At 37.0% G+C, this 20164-nt stretch overlaps 1 protein-coding gene and 2 long non-coding RNA genes across 3 annotated transcripts in view; 1 reads left to right on the forward strand and 2 right to left on the reverse strand.

Annotated features, from left to right (window-relative positions):
* The window catches only part of LOC117205462 (DNA-directed RNA polymerases I, II, and III subunit RPABC3), a 72394-nt gene that overhangs the window by 46703 nt on the left and 5527 nt on the right, over positions 1 to 20164 (reverse strand). The gene's annotated exons all lie outside the window — the stretch shown is intronic.
* On the forward strand, positions 10090 to 13153 carry LOC117205465. The gene is made up of 3 exons (XR_004487240.1): positions 10090 to 12635; positions 12767 to 13003; positions 13100 to 13153. It is a non-coding gene; the product is annotated as an uncharacterized LOC117205465 (long non-coding RNA).
* On the reverse strand, positions 13391 to 16712 carry LOC117205464. Its single transcript, XR_004487239.1, has 2 exons — positions 16336 to 16712; positions 13391 to 14226 (listed from the first exon to the last, which is right to left on the reverse strand). It is a non-coding gene; the product is annotated as an uncharacterized LOC117205464 (long non-coding RNA).

The following is a 20164-nucleotide window of genomic DNA, read 5'->3' on the forward strand; positions in this document are numbered from 1 at the left end:
TTAACTGTCCAGATTCTTGTTTTTAGTTCCTTTACTTGGTATCGAATTTTTTTACGGCGGAAGATAACAGATATGTCTAATTGTCTTCGACATTTTTATAGCGACTAAAATTTTATAATTCCCTTACTCTCTCGAATGTTTCTAAAAAAGTTCCTAAAACATTTTGAATTCTCCTCGATCGCTTTAGTTCGATAAAAATTCTATCGTTATCTTGCTCATGCAAATAGTTTTCGAAAGGAAAAAGGAATAAGCGGACGCAATAGGACAGTTAATCAAAACCAAACTAACCTTTCAATCAGACTCCAATTGCTCACGATTGTCCTCCGCGATGATCAATACTTGCGTCGAGGAGTCGGAGATTCAATTTTTCGGAAAAATCTGATTGGCAAATTGATGTTCGTGATTCGTTAGCTGCGTCGTTTATCTCCACCCCTCCAGCTTATTAATCGTTTTTCTGCCAATGAATGTACACGTAGGAGTCTCAATTAACGTCGAGTCGAATGATTCTTATTAATAGTAGTATACTCGATAATCGGTCGCCTTTATTTAGCGTTACCAGTCACCGCTTACTTTCCGATATCGTACATCATGAATTACCGCGAAAATAGACCCGAGCTCCCTATACTTAGAATACGCGTGGAATGGACAGTTTACACGATCACTAACGTTGGCTAAGAACATGTATTTCCGGGAACTGAGTTGCGTAGCGGAAGCGTTTCCCACCTTGGTGTCTCAAAGGAGATACAGGGTGAGGATAAGGGTATTTGAGTCATTTAAGCTCTATCATTTTATAATTTAATTCTGAACTTCACACAGAGTAATTAATCTCGTATATTACGAGGCACCGTTAATCTCTGTAATATAATAAACCTAATAACGAAAGAATTAGGTCAACCAAGAAAAAATATCCAAAGCGAGAAAATAATTGAAATAATCCTATATTAAAACTAATAAAATAAACAATAAACTAGCTTCCAGAAATAGAGCGATACGTACACGCTAATGAGTTATGATAATTGCGATTGAAATTATTAACATTGAACAAGCTTCTTTTGTTGTTAAATAGCTCGAAAGTGTTTCTGGTACAAAATAATTACCTATCCCACGAATTACAACGTGGTCCCCTGATTGATTAAAATTCAAGTAAACGCTACCGCGATTACAAAAAAGGAAATAGAGGAGAAAGAAAAGACAAGAGCCAAAGATATTCGTTTGGGTTTTAAAAACTAGAGATAAACAGAATAGATCTTGCACGGCGATACTTGTAGGAAACCTGAAAACATTCGGTAGGTCACGCGATTACCCGATCCATCGGGCGAAATACGATCCCCATGGCGTTCCTCTGACGCTCGGGAAGGCGCAATTTCTAAACCATCGGCCGCTAAAAACTTCCAATCAATATCAATATCGACCATTCCGCGTCCCCTGGAGCGAAGAGAGGAGAGAGAGTATACTACATCCCACCACGTACATACCCATGACCAATATCCCGGAGGAAAGTCATCCCTCTTTTTTCCCTTTCTCCTATTGCTCCGTATTACCATCAGAAAAAAGGAAAGGAGAAAAAAATTAAGTTTAAAGAGAGAAGACTGATAAAACCAAATATATGTACAGAATCGAATAAAGAATGAGCAAGATAGAAAATGTACACAAGAAAAAGGGAGTAAAAAGCCTTGATGCGAAAGGGGTGGTCGAGCAAGTAAGAGGTCGGGTAAAGGGTGAACACGGGGTGGCGAAGCTAGGCTCTGCTGACAGAGACAGCGAGAGTGACAAGGACAGAATTGAGGAAAGGAAGAGGGGAGAAGGGTTGGTGTTCGGTACGAGGGCTTCCCAACTGCGCAGTGTCGCTATCCGCTATCGACCGGTTCGCAAGCGCTATAAATACTGGGCACCGGGATCTCGCCACCCCTGGCACACACCCCCAACCACCCACGCACACCTCAATCTACCCCTCGCCACGTCCTCGTTCACCAACACTTCTACGCCTGCAACCTCCCTTCTTACCCCCTCATAATCCTCTTGCCACGCTCGCACACACATATACATGTGCACAAGTACATGTACACGTATACACGTACACAGGGAGAGGGGCGGGAAACCTTGACCTTCAAAAGAGCCACGGAGGGCGAGGGTGGTAGTCACGCTCCTCCCGGTGACGCATCTCCAACCCCCGCTACTCTCGCGCACAGTTAGCCTTCCTGTCTTTCTCTTTCTCGCTTCTTCTCCTCTGTGTCGAAGCTTTTAATTCCAGCTACACGACGATCAAATACACACTACGCATATATCTACGCGTTTCATTCGTGTTTTTTTTGCTCGTTCTTCTGCGTTCTTTGTTTTCTACTGTTTTGTTGGATACGTAGAATATAGGGTTCACTTTTTTGAGTTTGGTTTTTGTTTCTGTCTTTAGATCGGGAGTTATTCGAGTATCAATTAAGAGCAAGAAGACCTTCTCTTTTTCTGTTTACTTCTAATCGAGGATGAACCAAGGATAGGAAACTTTTTAATTAGCTCACTACGATGCCCGTGGAATTTTAGCGATCTTTTGCAAGTTTGCAGTATCCATCGTATCGATCGGTCCGGTATTAAGGTTATGTGTTATTGATGAATGTATCGGTGGTTTATACGGTGTTATTCGATTTTTTGGCGCCGTTTTAAAGTGATAATTGTCTTTACGAATGTAGCACGCAGGCTGTAGGATTAGTATTCCTTATTAGTAGTAAAATTTTAAAAGCCACAAATTATAGGTTATCAATATTAGTATCTTGTACATTCTGCACATTTTTGCGCACTTAAATTCCCCATAAATGTATAAGATCCTGCTTACAACGTAAAACACTAAATAAGATGAAGCTTGTAGTATCTTTCAATAAATGTAACGAATAGATGTCCAAATAATGTACTTACATCTGTCAATGTATTTCTGCAGCGCCCTCTAATGAATGCAGTTGCCATCTTATTCAGTAACATTGTACTCAAAGCTTACTTAAAGAATCACATAATTTACATATAAGATGTTTCTTTAATACAATGTACTAATACATTATACGATAATAATAATTAATCAGAGGTGAAATATTTATCTTCGGAATAGCTTTGCATGGCCGTTGGATACGTTACGATAGAAGATAGGCAACAAGATGATTCAGAAGAAGTTAGACGACGGCAACGTCGCAGCGTCGTATAGAAATCAAAGACAAAAAGGGAGGTGGGCACGTTTGCTGATCGATTTAATAAAACAGCATACATCGAACAGAACACGTCAGCCAAACTGACGATCAGCGAAGCCACTCGATGAGTCGAAGGTCGATCGCACGTAACGAATTATCGGAACCTCGTGAATCTTTCTACCAATTCATTCCAACTAGGCGAAATTCCTGTATTAAAAATCCTCGAAAGCTTTCCCACTCTTCTTTCTAACGTTAATGACAAATTTTTCAGAACTTTCATAACAGAAATTTTTTCAACTTCACCAGTCTAGACATTTCGTTTTCAATTTTAACGAAGTTTAATGGAAGAGGAGATTAAAAGAGGCAGCTTGCCCCGAAACTTCGATATCTGTTCATTTTGCCGCTAGAGGGTTTGCAATCGCAGACTCATCATCGCGACTCGCGATTGCGTGATTAAAAAGGAATTCAGAGTGCTTGAAAAGTTGTGCATTTTGAATATCAGCGAATATTTTTTACATACTTCTGTCGAGCCTCCTCCAAAATTATAGTCCTGTGAAAGTAGTTATTTCAGCCAGAGTATCGCGGTTACAGAACGTAATTTTAAACGTAATTAAATTTATATTATTAGTTAAATTTTACAGATTACGAATCAGAAATTACTAATATACTAGCACTAATAAATTGTTTTGTATAATAGTAATAGGTTTGTTACCAAATCAAGTGAAATTTAACAAAGTTTACAAATTACGGATCACCTTTTCCCATTTCATGTAAAATTACAAAGAATATAATCTACAACCTGTAATTTGTTAATGCACTAATACCAACTGGTAAATTATTATGCAAGAAGGCTCTGATCTACGTATTATTTTTAATAAAATATCAATGGCATCGTACGTTTTGCTTCTGAGCTTCACATATCATAGTACATTCTGTATATGTGCGAGGAGGATGCAGTTTACGATTCGCTCTCGAAAAACGCTTTCACGAAAATCAGGAAACTAAAAAGAATAGCGGCGAAAATACGAAATAGAGAAGAAATATAGAGGATATATTTTTTCACGAGCCCCTCCGCGTTTAGCCGAAAAACGAACACGTCCCCCGTCGTTAATTCCTCATCGAGCAACCGCGGGGTATGAATAATCCCCGGTGCGCTTAAAAGTTCACCACGGACCGCGATTCTCGCATAAATCTCTTGTCGGTGAAGTCGAAAGGCGTGTACGAAAATAAATTCATCCGTCGGACAGGCCGACATTCTGCCTGCGAAAGATACAAAGAGACCTAGAGAGCGAGTGAAAAAGAGAGGAAGATAAAGAGCAGATATACAAGTGGAAGAGGGGTTGAAGAGGCAACCGCGCGTCGGCTTGTACGTTTCCTTTTTTCTTGTTGTTTCTTCTTTTTTTTTTCTATCTACTCCTTCGCTCATCCTCTTCCTCGTTACGAATTCGCCGAGACAAAGAGGAACCCTGAGGATGTGGCAGGGTGTCCGACAATGGGCGTTCCGATGTCATGGTATTTCGAAGCATTGCGCAATCCCCCCTCCTCCCCCGCGTTTCCAACGATCCTATAGCTGCTTCTTCCTCGGCTTGTCAGCTGGTTTCAAGGTCGACTGGCTGAAGGAGACACAGAAAGACCGGTCGGTCGTTCGTCGAAAGTAATCTTTTTTCTCTCTTTCGCTTCTTTTTCTTCATTCGATTGGCCGCCATATCGAAGTCCTTTCGCGAAGATATTTTCAGATTGAACGATCGAGGGTCATTCAGAATGAAGTTGAAGATAGAAAACGGGCTCCCAGGTGTGAAACGGACTTGGCAATATCGTGATTGCACGGATAGTTACGTGATCGTTACGCGCGGAACAAGTTTTGATACTGGTCATTATGTATGTTTGTTGTGTCTAGGAGAATAGAGAGAATTATGACGTATTCTTCGCTTGATGATAATGGATCAATGGGGGTGTGGTATTCGGAAATAATTGGCAAATGAAATTTAAGTAGTAAATGAAATGAAAATTTTGATAGCGGGGGAAACAAGTTAACTCTTCATACTTGGTATTCTGTTTAACGATTTATAAACTGTAGAACTTTATGTATTTATAAAATATAGAAAATAGCATGTGTAACTTAGTTACTATAGTGCTTAGAGGATGTAAACGATTTCCATCTAATCTCCATTTTTTGTATAAAAACATGAATTTGCATAAGTATCTGCAGTCTGTTGATTTATATTCGATCAATGGAAATTTGAATATTATTAAATTAATTATACTCGATAAATCGCTTTCAGAATCTATCCGTAATTAATAATTACATTTTTATATTTTCGTAATCAATAACTTAATACTTGCATATTTTCAAAATTAACATTTATGCGCATTTGATTAAATTAACAAAGTTTCACTGTGAGAGATTTAACGTTTTCTATTCTAAAAGCCAAAAGAATGGAACGAAATGTTCCATATAATACTGTAGGACCGCGAAGAATTAAAGAAGATTTACTGTTTGTTGGATGATTTAATAAGGAAAAGAAATTAAATTCGAAAGCATCAAGTCCCCGTTATTTCCTCAAGCATGCACGCCGCAACGAAGAAGCAGAAAATTATTAATCCCTCAGCTATTTCTTAGCTGTTGGAGAAAAAGTATTGTACACTTAAAACGTTTACTGATCTGCTTGTCCTGCTATTTCAAACGGTTCAAGATAATAAGCAATATTCTTTTATTTATTCCGCGGAATTAATTGTCGCTAAAAACGCGACAATAAAATTCTTGAGACTAGATAAAGATAAAATGAAAGAGAGAGAAAGAGGGGAAAGATAGAGAGATAGATAGATAGATAAAGAGAAAGAAAGAAAGAGAGAGAGAGAGGGGGGGGGAGAAAAGAACATTTAACTGAAAAATGTTCTTCGTATAGAAGAGGAGGAGAAATTATTGCGACTGACAAGAATGGTGAGACAGCAAAAAATTTCATTAGATCCAGCGAGGAATTATTGAGAGAAATTGTGAGAAACGATAAGCACTTCATTTGTCCTAGCCGTCGAAGTGGCTTTAACGTGTTTGACTTCACGGAACTCTTTTTGTTGTTGAACTGTTTTTGTGTCCTACCAGTATTGCAACTAACTATTTGCGAAACCGATACAGTGTAAACCTCACTACTACCATTTCTATGGATGTAAACATCATTGTCACAATATTTTTGAACGCATAAAAATGGTTCTTGGCTTTTCTTCTTGATTGTCGATAAATAGAATTCTTCGCTAATCTGTTAAGAATTAAGCAACAGTTATTATAACGTTACGGATACTGTAATTTTTACGAAGTCGTTTAAGTATTTTATGAAGCCAAATGCCAAAGCCAATGAAGATTCGATCCAAATTCTTGCATAAAATATAAAATGTTTACAAAAAGTAATTTTTAAAGTCGAATGCAAATGTTTCAGTTGAAAAATAAATTACAATTTTCTAAGTTTTGGAATTTCCAAATTTATATTTAGTTCCACGTCTTTTAATTTATATTTGAATATGAAATAAATATGGAATTAACTTCTCTCTAAAAAGAGAAATGGATTTTCAGCATGATTCGCGAAGAAGAGTCATCAATTCGTATTATACAATCGGCAGATCGCCGCGTCTACGTCTGTCCATTGATTAATTGCCAGTAACACGATTTCCTCTCGACGATCTTTTGACCTTTTCCACACGGAAACACGATCTCTCGCATTGGCGCGTGCACACGCACAAAGAGAGCTTATATACTAGGGTCGTCATTGTTAAACTGAAACGCGTTTCTCCTTTAGGGCAGTTCCTGTTATTGACACATACTCTTTGCAAAACGGAACAACGTCGTCCAGCGGATAGATCCGCGAACTGTTTTACCGACGCCTGTCGAAGCACGTTCCGATTAATTAATACGCCACGAAATTGAGCCAGGCCGCACTATCAGAGTTGGAACTCCGTGTGTTTGACCATGGAACCGTACAGAAGAGTTTGAAAGGGCACTAAAGGCGAAAAGAGAGAGAACAGTGGGACAGATACATGCTTTGTAATGACTCGAAATTTAAGAACCGGTTTTGATCGGGGTTCGATTGGCAGAAAGTAATAGCCAGAGGAGAAATTACGAGCATAACTTAGAGGCAAAAAGAAATATAATAATCGTTAGTCAAACTGGATGTTAAAAATGACAGAGTAACAAGAGAATGGATATAAAAGGGTCATGGTAAATATGTAATTGATTTCAGCTGACACAAGAGACGACATTTGTTACAGGTCAAGTAAATGTCCCTATCGAGAACTATATTGTTTGCAAATGTTGCAAATTTCGTATTTGTAACAAGTTACATAAACGATACGATGATAAGAAAACTTCCCTAGAATTGTAAACACGATTATTAGAATTCATAGAAATAAGATTTATGTATAGGTCGATAATTATTGTTTTAACAATACATACAAACAAAGATATGATAATTAGAAAGAAATTTAAAAATAGACAAATTTTCAGTCGATTCGTCCTTACACGAAGTGATTATTTAGTAATCTCGAATATAGAAGAATCAAAGGAAGGAACAATAATCTTTACGTTTTAATAAGGCTGATTAGATAATACCAGTCTGACAACATATTTAATACGGTTGACATTTTAAATCGTTGAGTCGTATCGTGTATAGAAATTCTTTGTGCGAGATACGTTCGACGACACCAACTTAAAGTAAAATTGTATCCGATTGTATCCAAAAAAACGTTAATATTTATTTCGGTGCTGATAGATTTGGAATGGAAAAATAGCACTAAAAATTCGAGCATCGATCACAGAGATGTGAACTGCGCATACGTTTGCGCAGCTTCATCCCGCGTACGTAAAACCCGTCACTTGATTTATATGGTCGTTCTCCTTAACTCTTTGCTCCATGATTTTTAGTTTCTATGATTTCAAGTAAGCATTATCTATATCGAATATAAGATATCGGAACATTGTACGTAATTTGTATTTATTAATCTTCAATCTAAAAGTTTTAGACTAAAATTAGAATATCAACTAAGTTTTATAAAAAAAACATAACCTTTCAAATGGGAACCCATAAGTGTTGAAACACTTAAAAAGTCTTCAGAATGATTCAAAGGAGAATAAGAGATTATAATACGCTAACGACGCATATTTTCCGCTCACACTTTTCTGCAGCTTCAAGAGTAAACGCGCATGTGTGCCACGCAAATACATACGTGTGCCAACTCAACGATGCGGAATCGAATTCATCTGCATCTCGAATCTCATAATGATTTCACGATATTATATTAATGTTGATGAAACAAAGTATTAATCTAATAACACGAAGAATAACGAAAAAACCTTACAATTAATATACAAAAGCAAAAATGTTATTTGTTTAGTTATAGATAAAAAATTATTTTTTAGAAACGTGGCAACGATGATTGTTCTATTTTTATGCTTCGTTTCTAGGCATTTGCGACAGATCGTAATTCGATATCTTGTTTACTTTTTCGATAACTAGTCGATCAGTAACGTAATATATCTATGTCAGATAATGTACATATAGTCTTATTTATGCTGCTAAATAATGTATTTTTCGAACATCGAACATATATTGACCCGTGGTATTGAAAAGTTTTTGGCCGAATGCGTGTTCAGCAACTATCAAACGTAAGCGAGATAAGACGCAACAAGTTCGATGAAATCGAAACGATTTATCATTGGCGTTGTACTCATGTGAGTTGGCGTTGCCTATTATTTCACGTGAAACGGTTCGAAACATGAAAACGTTGTGAGATTTTTTGACGATAAGATTCAACAGAACCGTGTCGCATTAGTATTTGAATGTAAGCGCAATTTTTATGCGCTTTTTCTCCGACAGGATTCGGTATGCAACACGTGGTAAATTACTTTCCGCACTTCCATAATTCATATGTTCGCTTATTTTACATACCTCTGTATTAAAATTTATTTTATAGAAAATTATTTTGCAATTCTATTGTTAAAACGCAATGTATATATATACACATAGATACTAAAATAAATTTATCCAATAATAAAAACTAAACCAAAAAGAGAATAACAGCCGGATGGAATCTTAGCTTAACAGGACGCTAAATATCTCGCATTTCATTGGCCCTTCCAAATCATTTATACAATGTACATGCGTACAGCATATTGCTATGAAAATTTAGAAAAATCATCAAAGTTTCAAAATATTTATTTACAAATTCAATTTACGAAAGCTAGCAGCTTGTAACATATAACGAATTTATTAACTTGTTGCAAGAGATGCGTGTACCGTTCAAATTCCATCCCGCTCTCGTAACTTTCACAAGATAATCTGATCTGTACCTGGTCGGTTCCATCGAAAGCGGTATTCCTATAGAATGGCGAAATCGTTTGGCACGGAGGAAGATGGTCGAACACCCCATGATCGTTCGTCACTTTACTGAAATTCGCCTGTCTCCATGTTCTTGGTCGGGATTTTCACGCACACACGCACGCAGCCGCAGCACCACCACGGTGACGACGACGCAGTGCTGCCAAAGAGAGGCAACCCAGAGAGACCGGGTGCCGGTTCGCCGTTGGAACAGTCTCGAAAATGCATCCTCTATAGGAGCATTAGTTCGGTGAGAAACAATGAGGAAAAAACGAAAATGTCGCGGGACCAGTCGTTCTAATGGAAAACTGCGAGGAACGGATGTACAGCGAAAGCGAGAAAAATAAAGAAAAAAGGTGGCACGATTCGCGGTCGCACGAGAAGGTTGCCGGCTGCCGCCTTGGCACTGACAGTGGCCCTCGCGCCTAGCAACACCGAACGCCAAACTGTCGACTCGCCGAAGGCAGCCGGCACCGCACCACCGTGCCCCCCTTTTTCATCGACGTGTCCTTCTCGCGCTCTCCCGCTTCTTTCTCTCTCGAACAGTTCCTCCGTCGTACCATGTCGCTCGCACACACGCGTTCCTTCGTTCTTTCTCTTTCTCGTTCTGTCTCCCGGTGTCGCCTGCACGTCCATTTTCTTTCGTCGCTATTTACTTTTGTCCTCGTTTTGCTCTTTTCACGCGTGTCTCCACTCTATTCGCGTCTCTTTTTCTTATTCTGTTCGTTTCTATCTTTGTTTGAACGAAATATATATATAAGAGAAGTATATAGAAGAGAGTTGTTTGTCTTCGTCGCGATCGCGATTCACGTTCGTCCTTATCTTGCGAAGTCACACGCTACTCACTCTGCCTTTTTCTCGCTTTGCGCGCAATTTCTAGCGAGCCAACCAGCCGCGGGCCAGCAGCCGAACCAGTGCGAAAGCCGGTAACCGGCACAACGCGCCATACCAAAGCGATCAGCCGATTGGCTGGCCGCCCGCGACTCGACCAATCGCAATGCGTCTTCGGTTGTCAGGTGGTGCTGCGTTCTCGCAGACACGAACGCCTGCTACATCGGAAAAAGTTGGTTCCTGGCAGTTTTGACGACATTACGGATTTTAAGGATAAAAAGTTTATATCTATGATATTGTCTCTTGCGACTAAATCAATTGATCTTTCTTATTGAGGCCTGCACGTGTAGGTTACTTCTTCTGTTCCTATATACTTCCAAGCTATATTCCATTTTATTGCATTTTCCAGAAAAATTCCAAACAAGATGTGTAGGCCAATAAAAAGCAAAGTGGCAAAGACATGAAATAACAGTTCTTAGAAGAACATTTTCCTGAAACCGTAAATCATCCAACTCAAGCAAGTGCACATAAATGGACCATCATACATCGAATTTTCCATATACATACATACTGTACAACACATTTGAAACTATGAAAATACATTATGGCTGCCAACCATTGTCAGTTCATGAAAATCATCTGTGGAGTTTCTATCGAATTGTTGTTCTGCTAAATGGACGCATTTACACCTCTTCGAACACAATATGTACGAAGATTGCTCGAAATTATCACCGGTGTAGATATATCAACCTAACCCAACAATCTTAAAGTACGACGTCTACTACAAGTGCTTCGTGCAGTCATACAAGCCGTATAACTTCGATTTTTAAACCTGGTATTTTAAGTTATATTTACCATAGTATTTTACATTCTAAAGCACAGCTAATGCGAGTAAAATAATAGATTGGTAATAAAAGGCGGTAAATAAAAGCAGTGGGAAGAATTCATAATTTGTACTAAATATCAGCATGGGATTCTTGCACGATAATGTAATAATTAATAATATTAATATGTCTACACACTATGAGTTATAGACATAGAGATCAGAAAAATCAACAAAGGAAGACATATCATATTTCTCTTCGTTTATTAATTTTATCGTTTATTTATTAATACCAGGTATTTTGTGACTTGTAAAAATTTCATTAACAACAATAGTTTAATTGTGCAAGACGACCCTGGAAAAAAACTTTGCTACATTCTCATTAATCAAAGATCATCTAACAATACCAACCCACGAAACACAAATTACAGAGACGAGTCATCTCGAGAGCCATTATTCGTAATGTACGTGTGTTTTACTGATTTCTGTCACTTCTTTCCCTTCCATTTTCGCCTGTTTTCTTCTTCACCTTCGCATCTGGTCGAAATAGGTCACGGTGCAAAGCAAAGGAGCAAGATGGGACGGGACGGCAGCGACATGGAGAAAAGCCAGCCGAGGACGAGGATCACGCGCGTTGAGTACGTGCCTTGCATCCGGAGGCGCGTTGCGTTCCGTTCGCCATTGCCTGATTAACTCGACGTCATTTATCAGATTAAATGGATAATGCTGGTTAGCGTCTGACGTAACACCGCACTCCCAAGAACCGCCGTTTCTCAAAGATTCTTTATTATCTTACTGGTCTGCCTATGGACACACCAACGTTACGCAATCGAACAAGCCGCTGAAATTGGATGCGAACAATCGGCCGTGTTAACGAGTTCATTGTGTTTCTGTCCAAAACGCGATACTAGCCGGGTGGCCCTGCTGTTATGTAACCTAGCTATAGCTATCTATCGAGTTTAATAAACGAAGGAAGAAAATGAAATTTAGGATAAAGATGTATGGAAATTATTTCTGTGAGAAATGTTTAGTTATTTAGTAAATTAGTAATGATCAGATTGCCTGTGTAAATAAATGGAATGTAAATTTGTTTCATTCTCTAAATATTACAACCTAGTACTTTACTTTGAAGATTTTGTATATTCCTGCAATTTATATGTATTCTGTACATTTAAGTAGAGTAATTGGTAATTACATTTTAGTAACTCGAATACATTTTTATGAAGATTTGAAGATGCTGTGACATGTGAAGTAGTAATTCATTTTTTTTATTATGAATCAGTAATAAATTGTTAACTGTAACTTAAATTTATTTTTATGGAGATTGCAGAAATTGTATCGCAAAGTAATAAATTCCGTTTTTTACTAGGAATTTCTTAGAAACACGCTGTAAAGTTTTATGACACCATCGTCATTGTAGATATTGAACACTTGTAATTGTTTGTACACCAGGTAATAATACTTATAAATGTTTTAATTAGCAAGAAAATTTCAAAATGGAAGATATAGTTAATGCTAAAAGTAATAAAAGGAATAAGCAAAGTTTGAAATTTCTAATTTTAATTTTTTTTTATTTTAAATAGGCAAAATTGAGTATAATACAGTGCCAAAGCGAAGCATGATAAACTCTCACATGGCACATCCAAAAGGTCGGCTTCAACGACGAAATCACAGTCATCTCGCTGCGAACGCACAGTTTAACCGGTAATTAGAGTTTACGGCAGCCACGTTGATTAGGTCGTTAAAGAAACTATTACGCCGACTAAATACAGTCTAGGCACTCCCACTAGTCTCCGTTGAATTGCAATTTGATGCAGTAGGTACGTTGATCACGTGAACATTAATATCCGTTTTCTAGACTTCTTACAATTTTCATGATCCATACTGTAAGATTTACGAATTTTTTATCGTTCGAGATAAAAAATAGAAAATGAAGAATTGGAGGAATATGCATCTTTTATTCATAAAAAATAAACTAAGATCTTCAAATATTATTAAATTTTCTACAATTCCAATTAACGAACGAAGGAAATTAAATGTTTACAGAATTATAAATTCTTTGTAAAAATGTAATATCCTTAAAATACTTGAAGAGGCTCTATACAGCGATTGTCAACAATGTTCAACTAAATAATAACTTTAAAATGAAATTCTTCATGCAAACAGTTTAACAAGACAATGGTTTAGACGCTTGAGTACACATTGCATTTGTATAACGAGTTTATTCTCAAAGACTCTTTATTTCACCAAGGTTATAAAATTACACTGCGCAGCTTTTGACAACTACCGCATCTCTATCTCTTTGTGAACTTTTAATGATCTTTTCAAACATGATATATTCACGCTACTGAAATCCTAAGATAGACAACGACGAGTTCTTGTAATTAAGAGAAACACGAGAATTATATGATGTATCTTTTTTGATTATCTTCCATTTTCTTTTCTTTTGGTACAAATTTTATATTTTGGTCTAGCCATATTCTATATTTAGTACGTTATAGTTCTACTATTAATGGAAATTTTAGTCAAAGAAATCAACCTGATCTCTTTCACACAACAAGAACGACAACGGTTTCTGATCAACCTAATTGCGATTAAAACAACAAAGACGTATCTTTTCTGAGAAATATCGCATCATTTCGTACGAAAGATGAGACGATCGAGAAACATATACCTATATCACACGAAGGCTACGAGTTTCGTCTGTTCGAAATAAAAATGTGGCACATATGCACAATTCTTGGACACAAAGAGGAAATTATTAGGTTTGTCAACGATCTGCTTGAGTTGTCCGAGTAAATTGCTCGAATTACCTCAGCACCCGGCAATGGAAGGTGACCTACTGTCAGAAACGATCTCTCCAAAGGATTGTGCAACTTGAAACTTTAGAATTTTTCTTCTTCCGCCATTCGATTCTCTTTTGAAGGGACCCAATTACCAAGGTGATATAGGCGATCTCGCATTAGGAATTCGCCGTCCTTTAAGAAGATTGAAAATCGTTCTTCATAACAGCTTAATAGTCAGCTCACAGCTCGTTTTGACCCTGTGATCGAGATAATGAAGCGATTTAACATGGAAATTTGCGAAACGGTCAACCTAATCTCAGCACAGTAGAATGTATTATTAACCTGAAACGCATTCGTTTGTGTTTCGTCATATTTTTTCTCGTAGGAATGACATTATTCGCACGAATAATAGTTTTCGAGGAAGTATAAATCACATTTGTGGAGGATTAGTCGTTGTTAGGTTGAGCGAAATAACGAGAGCGAAATATTGCTGCCGCAGTCCGTCAAATATATTTTGAATAAATAAATAAATAAATAACTTATTGACGAATTTGTGAGTCGTTGGTACAAATGCAAGTTACGGAATACATACTCGATAAATACTCGGAGAAACTTTGTAGATCATTATACTGGTCGGAGGAGAACCAGAAAATTCGAATTCGTCTGCGTTTGATCTTTGTATGTAGCGGCGACATTGTTTTGTTCAGAGTTTATTTTTCTTACATTACTTGTAACCTAACGGTCTTGATACTCCGAGGTAAAACAACAGGATTTGAATTGTTCTTTGACTCGTGTGCCGCTACACATTTTATACCTTTTGTGGATGAGCAATTTTAAAATTCAGTTTGCCGTCGACCAATTTTATTGTATTATTAAATATGTATTATCGTATTATGTATTATTCTCTGTATTTCATTAAAATCACATTTTTATTTGGTTTCATTCATTTAATGTGTTCTTTTATCCATACCTCGATATGCCAAAAATATCGAATTGCAACAATTAATTAATTAATTGATTAACTTTGTGGATTTAACATCTATATTTAAAAATCGTAAATTCTGGGAGATTATAGATTTTCTTGTTTAATCTGTTGTACCAGAATTCTCTCTTTTAATCACCAATTAAATATTAAAAGCAGAAGATCTACAAAAACGATTTTTATTCACAAGGAGACAGTAAACAGAATATTATTAGGATATTGGTAAATTATTATTAATATAGGAAAATGATTGTCATATGACTGCTTCGTAGATTGTACTTACTGCAAGTACTTTAAGATCTTACTGTCTGACTATTGTCATACAAGAGCTACTTTGTTGCTTCTTAGCACAGAAGAAATTATCTAACAGATAATTATTTAACAAGCAGTAAGATTATCAAACTGTGATTTCAAGAACATAAAATATTCTAAACTCCCTTCCTAATTATACATACTCTAAATTTAGTAATATTGTTTTATTGATGCAAGTTATAAGGCAACATAATTCTAGGTTTCTTCTATCGATTTTGATTTTATATGAAATACTTATTGCTTAAAAACTTTTAACAGGGTATATTGCTAGGTGTAATAACTTAATAACAACGCCAAGCCTCGTATCACATGCAATCTAATTCCGTCACTAAGTTTCCATATCATATATTGATACTAAATTATTTATTATCGTATATTAATCGATAAATATAGAATAATAATGTATTAAACGAAGCTCATATAAAGCTGCAAAGCTACGATCAGCTATGTTAAATACACCAGCAATAACCAGGAAAATACAACAGCAACATATGATCTGCTAAAGAAGCTTCTCACACAACCATTAAATAATAGATTATAAAAGATACGTACATCACAAAAGATAGAATACAAATGAAATAATCATAGCAAATTAGATACCACTTCGTTTCAGTGGAACGTCCAAATCAATTTAAAATGGTCGAAGACGTTATAGAAGTAGTCGTGGGTGCCTATAAATACAAACACCACGAATTTAGCCGAATTCGCAGGATATAGAAAAACGGTTGCGCGGCTGCAGTTGCCGGCCAAGGTCGTGGCCTTAATCGTTATTGGGCGTCTGACCTATATATACCAGATGCGCCCTAGGATTTAAAGCAAGTTTCTCAAACTACTACTGGGGGCTATATTGACTTGGAGGAGCATTCTAGATAAACGATACGGCAGTGCAGAGGCTGAGATATGTCCTCCAGCAATAGCCAAATAAATGAATTCGAAACTTTCCAAATCGAACCAGAGATTGCTACCACCAACGACAAATTTCCACCGTGTTCACAAGAAAAACTATGTTCCCGCGGTCGTTTGGAACCGAACAATTTTTACTCGTATTACTTTATCATATATAACTACTTACATTTAATTTCTATTAGTTTCCGGGTTGGTCAAGAAATCACGCATCGTGAGATTTTGCTTGTGAATATGACATAATTATTCAGACAGTACAACATGGAAATTAAAACTCTCACAACGAAATGTTTTTTGCATTATGTAAAAAGAATTTTTGTCGTAAATTATCGATAATGAAGATACAGTTCTTTTGACGTTCTTGTCAAGGAGGAAATTTAGCGCAATTAGAATCAGTTTTGCTGGGCATGAAAAAATAATTATTTAACGGTATCTTAAAGTGCACGTAATGTTGGTTGCAGGCAACATCGAGCGTGAAAAAGTATTCATATTTCTTTTAAATATAAAATTTGGCAATATGTAGTCTTAGTTCTTCTTGTAATTGTACATGCTGTTGTCACGTAAAATAACAAAATAAAAAAAGGAATTTGAGGTAAAAAATAAAAAAAAGAAAACTTTATTTTTTTCTAACATCAATACACTTTACAATCTAATTTCGAACTCTAGGCGTGACTTTCTAAGATTGACTCTTATGATTTTACTTTCGATCGGATCCGATTACTTTCTTTTGTCATCCCTCAACATCCCCACCGTCCATGCATTTGCTAGGCGTCCGCGATCGTTGCCACGTGCTCTTTCTTCTAGAACCTTCGGTGGAAGGACCGTTGGGATGTTGATGGTTCATTAGGCACTTCAGCGATATACATTGTTGCCGAGTGCCGCCACATGTTTATCTCTATCGTCAGTCCGTCGGATTTGAAGTATGCCGGTCGTGACACTGTCAATGTCCCCGATGTTACGTATTTAAGGAAATGATTATACTTATTAAATTTAATTGCAAATTCTCGAAGATTGAAGGTACATAGGTTCAAATAACACAGGTCCTTAAGATACTGGTATTAAATTTACCCAAATATTTCTTCATTGGTTGGCCGATTCTTCTAAAAACTACCTTTTACATTAACCGCAATTTTGCACCTTTGTCAGATACATCATATATTTACGATAAGAGAAATTGCTTAATTGTATACAATTACGAATTTTATTTTATATCATAAATTTAGTAATAAGCATACACAGTTACTAATTTCGTGATTCCGCTGCTATGTACTAACATACAGCTGCAACATGATTTTCCCAGCAACGAAGCAAACTTAAATTGTTACTTGATAATTTGACGAGATCAGAACCGGCCTTAAAGCAACTCGTTAGAACAAGATCGCCGGATTCACGATGTTGATCAAGACCAAAAGGGAGTTGGCCCACCAGCGATGATTCAATCTTGATAATCGATTGGCCTTCGAGACAGTCGATCGCCGCTATCGACTTTCGTATATAACAGCAGATCTGGCCTCTAGTTTATGTCACACTACAAAAGCACCGAAACACAAGCAGATCGCTGTTAACGTTATCTACCTTACCGCACCGTTTGCTCGATGAAATAGCGGCTCGCAAAAGAAATACGTCCTCGAATCCACGTCGAGGTTTACGCTCACGCTTCGACCGATGACTCGTCTAAAGTATCGTTGAGTAGACACGGGACATACACACACACATACATACATAGGCGGATCGATTTATTGGACCTGTATTTCGGCAGTGTTGTTTATTTTTGGCGAAGGGTTCGAATTACGTTCCCCTTGTAATCCTTCACTGGCACTTTCACTTAGGAATTTATCATTCAGCCTTTAGAGGTCAGTAGATATTTGGCAGTTGGAAAATTGGAAAGTGGGGAAATTTACACATTTGGCAATTAAGATATTACAAAATTCATAAGGATGAGAAATTCACGAACGTTTCGACAATTCGCGAACGTTCGACAGTTTGAAAAGTAGAAATTCTGAGAAATTAGAGATCCAACGCCAGAGAATCTGACAAGTCAAAATTTTGACAATTCAGAAGTCCGAAAATTTTCGAAAAGTTGGAACTGCGAAAAATTGGGGATTAAGAAATCTGAGAAGTCAAAAATTGGAAATTTGCGAAATTTCGAATCTTTCAAGATTACGTAAACTCTAGGAGACCTTCGCCAAACGAACAAACAGTGCGTGCGTGAAATCCGACGAAGCTATCTAGCGATAAAATTCGCTGGTAAACGGCCATTCCGCGTGATTAATTTTATATGTACGTGAAAATGGAAATGAAGTCGATATCGTGTGTCACGGAAGACAAAGCTGGTGCAAGAGAGAGATATGTACATCCTATTGGAATATCACGTTGGCAAAACGGCCGTCAGAAACAACAGACCGGTTTAATGCAGCGAATTAATGATATATCATTTCCTCCCTTGATGCCTTTTGTTTCACCAGCGGGCTCCCTGGTGAAATACCTTTCGCTGCTTCCGCAGCCACAAAAGTGATATTTTTTCCTAAATTATTAATTCGATATTACAGATATCCAGTTACTTTTAATAAAATCGAGGTAAATACGTTTTTCAACGACATTAGTACAATGGTGGTGGCAAGTTAATGGCTATCTGATCTTTCTCGACCGACCTCGAAGGTATTCAGAGCGATATGATTGATCGTCAAAAGGCCGTTCGTCTGCTGACTGGTAGATTGACGGTGCAATTCTAAAGACGGCCACTCGTGTCAGATTCTTAAACCGAATTTACCCTGTTTCACTTTGGAGAAAGATGGCGGATGAGTGCTTGTTTCGTATTCCTGCAAAGTGAAACAGCGTAAATTCGACTTTACGTACGTGTTTCGTTTCAGCAAACAGTCGATGGTCTAAAACACTTGCAAATACGATGATACGAAAGTCTGTTGCAAATGTAAAATAAATCTTGGTGAGAAATTGGCCTCGTTCAGGAAGAGGAGAAAGAAGAAGAAGAAGAAGAAGAAGAAGAAGAAGAAGAAGAAGAAGAAGAGTTTGTTAGTTCTTGTCGATCGTTAGTTCTGGCGAGATTTTACTACGAATACGCGTATAAGGAATTATACAGTTCCTATAATAATGTTTCTTTCGTTATAGAATCACGCCTTACTTTGGATTATTAATCTTTGGAATACTAGTGCGGACTGTAACATTCCTTATTCATTTTCTTTTTGTTATTTGTAGGAGATGGTACTTCTTTGTGAGCAGCTTAGTATATAACAGGTTTGAACTTCTTTAAAGTGATTGTTATGTTAATTTTTCCTTACTCGGTGTTACATACACGCAACAGCGTACCTTAAGAACTTACATTAACTATCTAAATGATAAATGTATCTGTACCCTGTGAAACTGGTCTTGAATTTTAAAGTATCAGAGATACGTATCTCCATGATTGACAAAAAGAAGTTACGTTTCCATGGTTCAAAAAAATCAATCGATCAGTGAAAGAAGTTTAAATAGAATTATGTTGTTTAACTACCTATATTTTCGACTCTGTATAGGTCAAGTGTCCTACCTAGGGTTAATTATCTTCTCCACGAAAAATGAAAAAACGTAAGAGCATATTTCTGGTCTAACATTTTAGTGGAACTTGAGGAACTAAATTGTTCCTAACACATTTCGTATTTAGAATGCAACAACGTTAGAGCGGACCGTGTTAAGGTCCATTTATACGATTGCAACAAGTTGGACAAAGTGTACGCTGCCGTTTTGGTATTCACTTTGATCCAGTAAATCGTACTGAGGACGTGTCGAGCGAATCAAATGAATGGACATTTGGATCGATGGAGTTATGCAGAATAAATAGACCGTAGAAGACACAGGACTTATAAAGGTTAGGTGCATACAGTCTAGCGCTCTACCCTTTTATTTGAACTCATGCAACCTGACACTTGATTGAAAGGATCTTATATCGATGAAATTTAAAATACATATGAACGATACTAAATATCTTAGAATCTAGCATACTG

This window comes from Bombus bifarius, unplaced genomic scaffold (assembly GCF_011952205.1).
Source record: "Bombus bifarius isolate JDL3187 unplaced genomic scaffold, Bbif_JDL3187 scf7180000007990, whole genome shotgun sequence".
NCBI classification, from domain to species: Eukaryota; Metazoa; Arthropoda; class Insecta; order Hymenoptera; family Apidae; genus Bombus; species Bombus bifarius.